The sequence below is a fragment of the Ranitomeya variabilis genome, chromosome 1 (assembly GCF_051348905.1).
Source record: "Ranitomeya variabilis isolate aRanVar5 chromosome 1, aRanVar5.hap1, whole genome shotgun sequence".
Lineage (NCBI taxonomy): Eukaryota > Metazoa > Chordata > Amphibia > Anura > Dendrobatidae > Ranitomeya > Ranitomeya variabilis.
This window is the reverse complement of record NC_135232.1, coordinates 1156145464-1156159683: the sequence shown is the minus strand read 5'-3', so window position 1 is coordinate 1156159683 and position 14220 is coordinate 1156145464. Positions and strand designations below refer to the sequence as shown.

The 14220-nt window shown below is 46.1% G+C and overlaps 1 long non-coding RNA gene across 1 annotated transcript in view; it reads right to left on the bottom strand.

The window, feature by feature from the left end:
• LOC143793417 (uncharacterized) overlaps positions 1-14220 on the bottom strand; it is a 200256-nt gene that overhangs the window by 82228 nt on the left and 103808 nt on the right. The gene's annotated exons all lie outside the window — the stretch shown is intronic.

Genomic DNA, 14220 nt, shown 5'->3' with positions numbered 1-14220 from the left:
CAATATCATCGGCCATGGCTGGAAACACTTATGTGACCCCCCCACCCCACCGATCGCCCCCCCAAGCCACCGATCTGTGCTCCGCTCCCCTCGGTCTTGTGCTCCGCTCCCCCGTGCTCCTGCCCGCTTCCCCGTGATCCTATGCCACCCCCAAGCTCCGACGCCCCCCCGTGCCCCGATCTCCACCCCCTTATACTTACCGAGGCTCCCGGTGTCCATGCGTCTTCTCCATGGGCGCCGCCATCTTCCAAAATGGCGGGCGCATGCGCAGTGCGCCCGCCGAATCTGCCGGCCGGCAGATTCGTTAAAAGTACATTTTGATCGCTGTGATAGATTCTATCACAGCGATCTAAATAAAAAAATAATAAATTAACCCACCCCTTTATCACTCCCATAGGTAGGGACAATAATAAAATAAAGAAAATATTTTTTTTTCTTTTTCCACTAGGGTTAGGGTTAGAACTAGGGTTAGAACTAGGGGTAGGGTTAGGGTTAGGGGTAGGGTTAGGGTTAGGGATAGGGTTAGGGGTAGGGTTAGGGTTATGGCATGTGCACACAGTGCGGATTTGGCTGCGGATCTGCAGCGGATTGGTCGCGGATCCGCAGCGGATTGGCCGCGGATCCGCAGCGGATTGGCCGCTGCAAATTCGTAGCAGTTTTCCATCAGGTTTACAGTACCATGTACACCTATGGAAAACCAAATCCGCTGTGCCCATGGTGCGGAAAATTCCGTGCAGAAACGCTGCGTTGTATTTTCCGCAGCATGTCAATTCTTTGTGCGAATTCCACAGCGTTTTACACCTGTTCCTCAATAGGAATCCGCAGGTGAAATCCGCACAAAAAAACACTGGAAATCCGCTGTAAATCCGCAGGTAAAACGCAGTGCCTTTTACCTGCAGATTTTTCAAAAATCGTGCGGAAAAATCTCACACGAATCCGCAACGTGGGCACATAGCCTTAGGGTTAGGGTTGGAATTAGAGTTAGGGTTGGAATTAGGGCTAGGGTTTGAAATAGGGTTAAGATTAGGCTTGTGGTTAGGGTTACGGATAGGGTTAGGGGTGTGTTAGGGTTACAGTTGTGGTTAGGGTTGGGATTAGGGTTAGGGTTGGGATTAGGGTTAGGGTTGGAATTAGGGTTTCGAGTGTGTTGGGGTTAGGGTTGTGGTTAGGGGTGTGTTGGGGTTAGGGTTGTGATTAGGGTTACTTGGGGGGTCTAGTTTCCAAAGTGGGGTCACTTGTGGGGGGTTTCTACTGTTTAGGCACATCAGGGGCTCTGCAAATGCAATGTGACGCCCGCAGACCATTCCATCAAAGTCTGCATTTCAAATGTCACTACTTCCCTTCCGAGCCCTGACGTGCGCCCAAACAGTGGTTTACCCCCACATATGGGGTACCAGCGTACTCACAACAAACTGGGCAACAAATATTGGGGTCCAATTTCTCCTTTTACCCTTGTGAAAATAAAAAAATTGCTTGCTAAACATCTTTTTTGAGGAAAGAAAAATTATTTTTTATTTTCACGGCTCTGCGTTGTAAACTTCTGTGATGCATTTGGGGGTTGAACGTGCTCACCACACATCTAGATAAGTTCCTTGGGGGGTCTAGTTTCCAAAATGGGGTCACTTGTGGGGGGTTTCTACTGTTTAGGCATATCAGGGGCTCTGCAAACGTAACATGATGCCCGCAGACCATTCATCAAAGTCTGCATTCCAAAACGTCACTACTTCCCTTCCGAGCCCCGGCATGTGCCCAAACAGTGGTTTACCCCCACATATGGGGTATCTGCGTACTCAGGAGAAACTGGACAACAACTTTTGTGGTCAAATTTCTCCTGTTACCCTTGCAAAAATAAAAAATTCTGGGCTAAAAAAATATTTTTGAGGAAAGGAAACACATTTATTATTTTCATGGCTCTGCGTTATAAACTTCTGTGAAGCACTTGGGGGTTCAAAGTGCTCACCACAAATCTAGATAAGTTCCCTTGGGGGTCTAGTTTTCAAAATGGAGTCATTTGTGGGGAGTTCCTACTGTTTAGGCACATCAGGGGCTCTGCAAACGCAACCTGACACCCGCAGAGCATTCCATCAAAGTCTGCATTTCAAAACGTCACTACTTCCCTTCCAAACCCCGACGTGTGCCAAAACAGTGGTTTACCCCCACATATGGGGTATCAGCGTACTCAGGAGAAACTGGACAACAACATTTGGGGTCCAATTTCTCCTATTACCCTTGGGAAAATAAAAAAATCTGGGCTAAAAATCATTTTTGAGGAAAGAACAATTATTTTTTTATTTTCACGGCTCTGCGTTATAAACTTCTGTGAAGCACCTGGGGGTTATAAGTGCTCACTATGCATCTAGATAAGTTCCTTGGGGGGTCTAGTTTCCAAAATGGGGTCACTTGTAGGGGAGCTCCAATGTTTAGGCACACAGGGGCTCTCTAAACGCGACATGGTGTCCGCTAACGATTGGAGCTAATTTTCCATTCAAAAAGCCAAATGGCATGCCTTCCCTTCTGAGCCCTGCCGTGTGCCCAAACAGTGGTTTACCCCCACATATGGGGTATCATCGTACTCAGGACAAACTGGACAACAACATTTGGGGTCCAATTTCTCCTATTACCCTTGGGAAAATAAAAAATTCTGGGCTAAAAATCATTTTTGAGGAAAGAACAATTATTTTTTATTTTCATGGCTCTGCGTTATAAACTTCTGTGAAGCACCTGGGGTTATAAGTGCTCACTATGCATCTAGATAAGTTCCTTGGGGGGTCTAGCTTCCAAAATGGGGTCAATTGTAGGGGAGCTCCAATGTTTAGGCACACAGGGGCTCTCCAAACGCGACATGGTGTCCGCTAACGATTGGAGCTAATTTTCCATTCAAAAAGTCAAATGGCACGCCTCCCCTTCCAAGCTTTGCCGTGCACCCAAACAGTGGTTTACCCCCACATATGAGGTATCGGCGTACTCAGGAGAAATTGCCCAACAAATTTTATGATCCATTTTATCCTGTTGCCCATGTGAAAATGAAAAAATTGAGGCTAAAAAAATTTTGTGTGAAAAGAAAGTACTTTTTCATTTTTGCGGATCAATTTGTGAAGCACCTGAGGGTTTAAAGTGCCCACTATGCTTCTAGATAAGTTCTTTGGGGGGTCTAGTTTCCAAAATGTGGTCACTTGTGGGGGAGCTCCAATGTTTAGGCACACAGGGGCTCTCCAAACGTGACATGGTGTCCGCTAGCGATGGAGATAATTTTTCATTCAAAAAGTCAAATGGCGCTCCTTCCCTTCCGAGCCTTACCATGTGCCCAAACAGTGGTTTACCCCCACATGTGAGGTATCGGTGTACTCAGGACAAGTTGGACAACAACGTCCGTGGTCCAGTTTCTCCTTTTACTCTTGGGAAAATAAAAAAATTGAGGCTAAAATATTTTTTTTGTGAAAAAAAAGTACTGTTTCATTTTTATGGATCAATTTGTGAAGCACCTGGGGGTTTAAAGTGCTCACTATGCTTCTAGATAAGTTCCTTGGGGGGTCTAGTTTCCAAAATGGGGTCACTTGTGGGGGAGCTCCAATGTTTAGGCACACGGGGGCTCTCCAAACGCGACATGGTGTCCGCTAAAGATTGGAGCCAATTTTTCATTCAAAAAGTCAAATGGCGCTCCTTCCCTTCTGAGCCCTGCCGTGCGCCCAAACAGTGGTTTACCCCCACATATGAGGTATCAGCGTACTCAGGACAAATTGGACAACAACGTCCGTCGTCCAGTTTCTCCTTTTACCCTTGGGAAAATAAAAAAATTGTTGCTAAAATATCATTTTTGTGACTAAAAAGTTAAATGTTCATTTTTTACTTCCATGTTGCTTCTGCTGCTGTGAAACACCTGAAGGGTTAATAAACTTCTTGAATGTGGTTTTGAGCACCTTGAGGGGTGCAGTTTTTAGAATGGTGTCACTTTTATGTATTATCAGCCATATAGACCCCTCAAACTGACTTCAAATGTGAGGTGGTCCCTAAAAAAAATGGCTTTGTAAATTTTGTTGTAAAAATTAGAAATCACTGGTCAAATTTTAACCCTTATAACTTCCTAGCAAAAAAAAAATTTGTTTCCAAAATTGTGCTGATGTAAAGTAGACATGTTTGAAATGTTATTTATTAACTATTTTGTGTCACATAACTCTCTGGTTTAACAGAATAAAAATTCAAAATGTGAAAATTGCGAAATTTTCAAACTTTTCGCCAAATTTCCGTTTTTTTCACAAATAAACTCAGAAATTATCGACCTAAATTTACCACTAACATGAAGCCCCATATGTCTCGAAACAATCTCAGAACCGCTAGGATCCGTTGAAGCGTTCCTGAGTTATTACCTCATAAAGGGACACTGGTCAGAATTGCAAAAAACGGCCAGGTCATTAAAGGTAAGGTACCGCGTTTGTAGATTATTATTAAATCACTATAATGTAGCATAACATGCTGCTATAACCAAGTTTTAAATGCATGTGAAACAGATTTCGTGTGTTATATGTGTTTAAAGAAGGAACTGGGGGCTGACATCTTGGTTTCACAGCTGTTCACGACACTAACAGTGTCATTTTACAGCACCCCATGGACATAGGAGATAATAGACCGGCGCTGACCCTATCTATAACATTGTAGCTGCATTAGCAGAGAGCTGGGCAGGCCTATGTGGGCTGCACAACTCACTGCTGTAGGTGTGACTAGCAGCCATTTTATTATAGCCCAGTGCTCTCTGCCAAGCTCCGCTTACTCTCTATCACAGGAGCTCCATTCACAGCCTGCAGAGAGAGGTGACACCTGACACCTCTCTGCCATACAATGTATCTCTCCCCTCCCTCCACAATGCCTGGCCATTCACTGCAGACCTGGAGCTCCTTCTTATCTTACTGAGGGATGAGTCACAGACAGCTCTGCACAGACAATGCAGCTCCATACACACCACATAAACTATGTAACTGTGTTTCTGATGCAGTAACTACTGGTGATAGCAGATCACAGGGCAGTCACACACAAAATGGCGCTGCCCTGTGATGCTGCTCTTCATTCTGCCCCAGGGATACTAGACCACCCAAAAGGGGAGGGAAATGCTGATGTCAGCAGTTACTGCCCCAAGTTTCCAGCTAACAGTAAAGCTGGTAAGTCTTACTATAGCTGCTTGAGGTCTAAAACGGAAAATGCTCCCCCTAGTGGTCAATATATATATTTGTAAGAAAATATATAATATTTTTCATATAGAAATGTTTGCAAACAGTGCAAACATTGCATTGATACATTTTATTTACTATTTTAAGCTTAATTTCACAAAAATACAAACTACAAGAAAACTGGTGGCACCTTCCCTTTAAGGTCAAAATAGGCTGGGTCATGAAGGGGTTAAACATGACTGATTGATCGCCAGCCCTGTCCTCATCAACACCCACACCTGTGTTAATGGATCAATCACTAAAACGATGTTAGCTGCTCCTTTTAAGGCAGGACTGCAATGATGTTGAAATGTGTTTTGGGGGTTAAAGTTCATTTTCTGGGCAAATATTGACTTTGCAAGTACAGCAATTGCTGTTAAGCTGATCACTCTGACATTCAGGAGTATATGCAAATTGCCATTAGAAAAAATTAAGCAGTAGACCAATTTTGAACTGCATTTAGCCCACTTTATTATTTGGCCCTATATCTGTGTTTCCTCCTCATACTGCCCATTGCCAAGCCACTGCTAGATGAGTCTTGTGGTACTTTGACCCAGACCACTACATTCCCCTTGCACTCTACACAGCCAGAATCTGACCCTGCTGAAAGTCAGGTTCCCCTTCCCGCATACTATACCACCTTACACAGGGACAAAGAGGAAGGTGCAGATGAAAGTGCAGGTTCCTTCATCAGGTGGGGAGGGCATACTCGCTGGTGATGTCACTGTCACAGGGCACCTCATAGTACGCAAAAGTGTCTCTGCTGGTGGGAGGCGCCCCCGCCGTGCAAACACACTGCGGTACTTTCAGGGGCCTTGTGTGTTGTGAACTCTATTTTTGGGCTCCCTCTAGTGGTCACAAGCGGTACTGTGTAGTGTTGTCTTTCTGCAGGTTGGCTGCTTCAGCTGGTTCGTTATCCTTGGTTGGTTTCCTATTTAACTCACCTGGATACTCAGTTCCTTGCCTGCTATCAATGTATTCAGTGCTCTTCAGATTCCTTGTGACTACCTTGCTCCCAGTCTCTCCAAGACAAGCTAAGTTCTTGTTTGTTCATTTTCTGATTATCAGTGTTCATCATGTTTTTTGTCCAGCTTGCTAAAATGTGATTTCTTGCTTGCTGGTTGCTCTAGGGGACTGAGTTTCTCCCCCCACACCGTTAGTTGGTGCGGGGTTCTTGAAATCTCAGTGTGGATATTTTGTAAGGGTTTTTTACTGACCGCATAGATCCCTTTTCTATTTTCTGCTATCTAGTATTAGTGGGCCTCATTTGCTGAATCTGCTTTCACCCCTATGTATGTGCCTTCCTCTTACCTCACCGTTATTATCTGTTGGGGGCTTCTATATCTTTGGGGATTATTTCTCTGGAAGCAAGAGAGGTCTTTCTTTCTCTCTAGGGGTAGTTAGTTCCTCGGGCTGGCTCGAGACGTCTAGGATTTTGGGCACGTTCACCGGCTACCTCTAGTGTGTTTGGATAGGTTCAGTTTTGCGGTCAGTCCAGTTTGCCACCTACCTAGAGCTTGTCCTATGTTTAGTCACCTTGCTGGAGTAACTTGTGATCCTCAACCACTAAGGATCATAACAGTATAGCAGGCCAAAAAGTGTTTTATGCATCACAGAAGTGGGATTAAAAGAAGACCTGAGTAATTTTTTTTTTTCTCCTCCCGCTTTTCCTTTGCTTCAGTCTGTTCAGCTTCTTTCATCCCCTTGAACTCTGGGTGGTTTTGAGCTCAGCTGCAGACATGAATATTCAGACTCTGACTTCTAGTGTGGATCATCTTACTGCACGGGTGCAAAGTATTCAGGATTTTGTTATTCATAGCCCTATGTCAGAACCAAAGATACCCATTCCTGAGTTGTATTCTGGAGATAGATCTAGGTTTCTAAATTTTAAGAATAATTGTAAGTTATTTCTATCTCTGAGACCTCGTTCCTCTGGTGATTCCGCTCAGCAAGTTAAAATTGTTATCTCCTTGTTGCGTGGCGACCCTCAGGATTGGGCTTTCTCTTTGGCGCCAGGAGATCCTGCATTGCTTAATGTAGATGCATTTTTTCTGGCTCTTGGACTGCTTTATGAGGAGCCTAATCTTGAGAATCAGGCAGCAAAAGCGTTGCTGGTCCTCTCTCAAGGTCAGGATGAAGGAGAGGTGTATTGTCAAAAATTTCGGAAATGGTCAGTGCTTACTCAATGGAATGAGTGTGCCCTGGCTGCAAATTTCAGAGAAGGTCTTTCTGAAGCCATTAAGAATGTTATGGTGGGGTTTCCCACCCCTACAAGTCTGAGTGATTCTATGGCTTTAGCCATTCAGGTTGATCGGCGTTTGCGGGAGCGCAAATCTGCTCATCCTTTGGCGGTATTTTCTGAACAGAGACCTGAGTCTATGCAATGTGACCGAACTCTGACCAGAATTGAGCGACAAAGTCATAGACGTCAAAATGGGTTGTGCTTTTACTGTGGTGATTCTACTCATGTTATCTCAGCATGCTCTAAACGCTTAAAAAAGATTGCTAAACCTGTCACCATTGGTACTATACAGCCTAAATTTATATTGTCTGTTACTTTGATTTGTTCTTTGTCGTCCTACTCGGTTATGGCTTTTGTGGATTCAGGTGCTGCCCTGAATCTGATGGATTTGTCTTTTTCGTCGGCCTTCCATCCTCAGACTAATGGCCAAACCGAGCGAACTAATCAGACGTTGGAAACTTATTTGAGATGTTTTGTTTCTGCTGATCAGGATGATTGGGTGACTTTTTTGCCATTGGCCGAGTTTGCCCTAAATAATCGGGCTAGTTCTGCTACCTTGGTTTCGCCTTTTTTCTGCAATTCTGGTTTCCATCCTCGTTTTTCCTCGGGTCAGGTTGAGTCTTCTGACTGTCCTGGGGTGGATTCTGTGGTGGATAGGTTGCAGCATATTTGGAACCATGTGGTGGACAATCTGAAGTTGTCACAGGAGAAGGCTCAGCGCTTTGCCAACCGCCGCCGCGGTGTGGGTCCCCGACTTCGTGTTGGGGATTTGGTGTGGCTGTCTTCTCGGTATGTTCCTATGACGGTCTCCTCTCCTAAATTCAAGCCTCGCTTCATCGGTCCTTATAAGATCTTGGAAATCCTTAACCCGGTGTCTTTTCGTTTGGATCTCCCAGCATCGTTTGCCATCCATAATGTGTTCCATAGGTCTTTGTTGCGGAGGTATGTGGTACCTGTGGTTCCTTCTGTTGAGCCTCCTGCTCCGGTGCTGGTCGAGGGCGAATTGGAGTACATGGTGGAGAAGATTTTGGATTCTCGTATCTCTAGACGGAGACTTCAGTATTTGGTAAAGTGGAAGGGCTATGGTCAGGAGGATAATTCCTGGGTTGTCGTCTCTGATGTTCATGCGGCCGATTTGGTTCGTGCCTTCCACGCGGCTCATCCTGATCGCCCTGGGGGTTTTGATGAGGGTTTGGTGACCCCTCCTCAAGGGGGGGGTACTGTTGTGAACTCTATTTTTGGGCTCCCTCTAGTGGTCACAAGCGGTACTGTGTAGTGTTGTCTTTCTGCAGGTTGGCTGCTTCAGCTGGTTCGTTATCCTTGGTTGGTTTCCTATTTAACTCACCTGGATACTCAGTTCCTTGCCTGCTATCAATGTATTCAGTGCTCTTCAGATTCCTTGTGACTACCTTGCTCCCAGTCTCTCCAAGACAAGCTAAGTTCTAATTTGTTCATTTTCTGATTATCAGCGTTCATCATGTTTTTTGTCCAGCTTGCTAAAATGTGATTTCTTGCTTGCTGGTTGCTCTAGGGGACTGAGTTTCTCCCCCCACACCGTTAGTTGGTGCCTGGGTTCTTGAAATCTCAGTGTGGATATTTTGTAAGGGTTTTTTACTGACCGCATATATCCCTTTTCTATTTTCTGCTATCTGGAATTAGTGGGCCTCATTTGCTGAATCTGCTTTCACCCCTATGTATGTGCCTTCCTCTTACCTCACCGTTATTATCTGTTGGGGGCTTCTATATCTTTGGGGATTATTTCTCTGGAGGCAAGAGAGGTCTTTCTTTCTCTCTAGGGGTAGTTAGTTCCTCGGGCTGGCTCGAGACATCTAGGATTTTGGGCACGTTCACCGGCTACCTCTAGTGTGTTTGGATAGGTTCAGTTTTGCGGTCAGTCCAGTTTACCACCTCCCTAGAGCTTGTCCTATGTTTAGTCACCTTGCTGGAGTAACTTGTGATCCTCAACCACTAAGGATCATAACACTTGTGCCAGTGCAAATGCGAACAAGTGGGCCCCCCGCCTTGCTTGCTTGGGATCACAGCACTTGCAAACTTTTAATACTTACCTCTCCCAGCTCCACCACCGTGACGTAGTCCGCGTTTCCTGGGCCCACAAAAAGCTTGAGCCAGCCCTCCCCCCTCCCCACAACTTTAGCCAAATAACCCCCAATTTTCAATGCCTAACTATTATTATAAAGTAAATCAAGATTCACAAGCTTAAGTGACAAGAATTGATGTTTTTGACATTAAAATGGGCACTGTAGGTGTTTTCCTGTCCTCCACTCATTGCCGAATTTGATTTCCCATTGACTTACATTGGGTTTCGTGTTTCGGTCGATCCCCAACTTTTCGCAATAATCGGCCGATTTCACTCGACTCGACTTTTGATGAAGTCGGGTTTTGCGAAACCCGACTCAATCCTAAAAAGTAAAAGTCGCTCAACCCTAGCGCCACCTATTGGAAGTAGCGATCCTACAAGTCACAATCAACCCTTTAACGAGTCTTGCAATATGTTAGGATAAGAGCCAAATCAGTATCTAAATTCGCAGACACGGTGTTTTAAATTTTCCCAGAGAAAAATTGCAGGGCGAATAAGCCTCCTTACCTTGACAAGCCAGAGCAGGTATGTCACTCTCCACAAGAATGGGGTTGGGGTGGGAGGCGGGAGGGGTCAAGGATCTTTATTTTAACCACAAAAATAATACAAAAACAATGATTTTTCATTCCTTCTCTCCAGTGAATGCTGCTGGGGAGAAGAAATGAACAGCGGCTTCAGCACCCAAAGCAGGGGACAGCGCTTACTGGAGCGCTGTCTCCTGCACGGTCCGTGTGGTACCCAGTCGACACACGGGCGGCACATGGCTGCCGCACGTGTGCCACACTGATGTGCCACGTGAGCTCACGGACACACGGACACGCATAACTCCGTTACCGATTTTCCGGTACCGGAATTATCTGGACATGTGAGACTGGCCTAAGTCGAATTGCAAGACTCGTTAAAGGGTTGATTGTAACTTGTAGGATCGCTACTTCCAATAGGTGGCGCTATAGAGTTCAAGTCCTCTTTTTCTCTGAAAAGGCAATTTGCATATAACATTTGCTATGCTACATGAACTCTCGCCCATGGAATGGTGAGCAAAAGGAGAGTGGAGTGTAAAAAGAAGGACCGAACCACGGGTACCTGTTATATGCCGGGTCAAAAATTGTTGGAGCAGTCTCATCTATTGTCAGGGGGAAAGCTAACGATACCAGACAAACCTACACATCCGGTAGTAGGGGGCTTGGCTATTTGGCTGCAGACACAGTGCGCGTGGAAGTACTTAGTTGTGGTGGCAACAGACAGCGCGCGGCAGATAGAAGTCAGTGCTCTGGCCCTCGAGCCCTGTTGCAGAGCAGACCCGCACCCACCGAACCCCATGGCAACTAGTAGCGTTCGCCAGGAGAAACGTGCAGGACACCTTTTGGTCACCCTGAGGCGAGGTGCCAAACACTGTGATCTCATGAGTACCGCGCACACTTCTCCTCAGAGAGACTCAGTGTGGGAAGGTAAGCTGTGCCCTGATTCCCCCATATATGTCTACCGGTCTACGTTGAACCCGGAGAGTGTTGAGACCTACAGTATACCCTCTTGGCTGCATCAGTAGACGGACTAAAGGCTCAGCGGAAGGTACCGCAGCCAACCGCTGCCGCCAGAAGATGGATCCTCATTACCCATAGGACTTCATCGGATCAGCATCTCGTCAGCTGTTGTTGGCGCCATCATCACTTCACAACACCCACGGCCTGAGGGTCAGTGGATAGGATAAACCAAACAAAGAAAAATAAAATACACATCCGCACTGCTTCTTTTCAGTAAACCCAAGGTAATGAATTTTTACCAACTTGGCACCTGATGGCTGCGATGGCCATGCGTCTCCTCCACAATGTTAGTGCGGGGGTGCCGAATCCAGAAAAATAGTGCAGAATCCAAACGAAAAAAGGAAAAGAGTGGAAACGCACTTGGGGTAAGTGCGTTTCCACTCTTTTCCTTTTTTCGAGTGGATAGGATAAGTTAACCCAACAAGAACTGTCCCTACTGTCTTCACTGTTCTTCAACCCTACCCACAGTTTCACTATTGAACTGTTTTATTCCCTGTTTAACCCTTTACCTCCCTGCATGGAGCATCCTACTGTTGATTGAAACCCAGTTAACCCTTGCTCTGTCTCCTGCCTGTCACTGCATTCAAATCTATTAAAATGTCCTAAAAACAGATTCAAACAAGGGGAAACTCACGGGACTCTCCCACATCAACACCCGGCACTGCCGCTGGCACTCAGCCCGGAGTGTGCGGCTGCATGTATTTCTGCGCAGCTTCATGTATTTCTATGCAGCCTCACACTCCGGACCCGGGGGCCGGCGGCAGTGCCGGGTGCTGATGTGGGAGACTCCCGCGAGTTTCTTCCATCACACTCGCAAGTATGACCCCGGCATTAGACTGATAAGACACATGAAGAAATGAGCAGTGCTCCTTGTGACATGCACACTCTGTGAGGCTGACAGTCATAGAGGTAAAAAGAATGTGTTATTTGCAACCTCATCTAAGAGCAGCATGATGTAGGGTCTGAGATCCTGATTCCAGCAATGTATCACTTACAGCCACTTGCTGTCATTTTGAGAACATTTCTGTTTTATCTGCTGCCTGTCTATCAGTTCACAGAATGCTGAGCTCAGTATAACTCCACCCACTCCACTGATGGGCAGCTTTCTGCCTATGCGCAGTGAACACAACTGCCAATCAATACTAAGGGGCAATTACCGCATCATTGGATCTGACATATGATTGTTTGATAGATCCGTGCACCACACATGGGCCGAAATAAGTTGACGGTGCAGTGAGCTGGTGAAAGACTGCTTAATGCTATTATGTGTGATACTGTGCATCTGAGCCATGTATCCAATGTCTGATACTGTAGTCTGAGCTGTGTGTCTAATCCTATTATGTGTGATACTGTGCATCTGAGTTGTGTGTCCAATGTTTGATACTGTCTGCTGATCTGTGCATCTAATCCTATCGTGTGTGATACTATCTGCTGAGCTGTGTATCCAATAATATCATGTGTGATATATCTGCTGAGCCAGGTATATAATCCTATCATGTGTGATACTATCTGCTGAGCCATGTATCTAAACTTTTCATGTGTTATACTGTATGTTGAGCCATGTATCTAATCCTATCATGTGTGATAAATCTGAAAAATATATGAAGTTCTATCCTCTGTAACTGCTGCAGACAGTGCTGGGGCTGAAATGCCGCACACCGATCCCTGAGTGACGTCCTGCTCTGCACTGTGTGAATGTGGTCGATGCGGAGTCCATCTTCCTGTGTCATTGTGGTCGATGCGGAGTCCATCTTCCTGTGTGAATGTGGTCGATGCGGAGTCCATCTTCCTGTGTGCATGTGGTCGATGTGGAGTCCATCTTCCTGTGTGAATGTGGTCGATGCGGAGTCCATCTTCCTGTGTGATTGTGGTCGATGCGGAGTCCATCTTCCTGTGTGAATGTGGTTGATGCAGAGTCCATCTTTCTGTGTGAATGTGGTCGATGCTGAGTCCATCTTCCTGTGTGAATGTGGTTGATGCGGAGTCCATCTTCCTGTGTGAATGTGGTCGATGCAGAGTCCATCTTCCTGTGTGAATGTGGTCGATGCGGAGTCCATCTTCCTGTGTGAATGTGGTCGATGCGGAGTCCATATTCCTGTGTGAATGTGGTCGATGCGGAGTCCATTATCCTGTGTGAATGTGGTCGATGCAGAGTCCATCTTCCTGTGTGAATGTGGTCGATACAGAGTCCATCTTCCTGTGTGAATGTGGTCAATGCGGAATCCATCTTCCTGTGTGAATGTGGTCGATGCGGAGTCCATCTTCCTGTGTGAAGGTGGTCGATGCGGAGTCCATATTCCTGTGAGAATGTGGTCGATGTGGAGTCCATTATCCTGTGTGAATGTGGTCGATGCGGAGTCCATCTTCCTGTGTGAATGTGGTCGATGCGGAGTCCATCTTCCTGTGTGAATGTGGTCGATGCGGAGTCCATATTCCTGTGTGAATGTGGTCGATGCGGAGTCCATCATCCTGTGTGAATGTGGTCGATGCGGAGTTCACCTTCCTGTGTGAATATGGTCGATGCGGAGTCCATCTTCCTGTGTGAATGTGGTCGATACAGAGTCCATCTTCTGTGTGAATGTGGTCGATGCGGAGTCCATCTTCCTGTGTGAATGTGGTCGATGTGGAGTCCATCTTCCTGTGTGATTGTGGTCGATGCGGAGTCCATCTTCCTGTGTGATTGTGGTCTATACAGAGTCCATCTTCTGTGTGAATGTGGTCGATGCGGAGTCCATCTCCTGTGTGAATGTGGTCGATGCGGAGTCCATTTTCCTGTGTGAATGTGGTCGATGCGGAGTCCATCTTCCTGTGTGATTGTGGTCGATGCGGAGTCCATCTTCCTGTGTGAATGTGGTCAATACGGAGTCCATCTTCCTGTGTGAATATGGTCAATGTGGAGTCCATCTTTCTGTGTGATTGTGGTCGATGCGGAGTCCATCTTCCTATGTGAATGTGGTCGATACAGAGTCCATCTTCTGTGTGAATGTGGTCGATGCGGAGTCCATCTTCCTGTGTGAATTTGGTCTATGTGGAGTCCATCTTCCTGTGTGATTGTGGTCGATGCGGAGTCCATCTTCCTGTGTGAATGTGGTCGATGCGGAGTCCATCTTCCTGTGTGAATGTGGTTGATACAGAGACCAT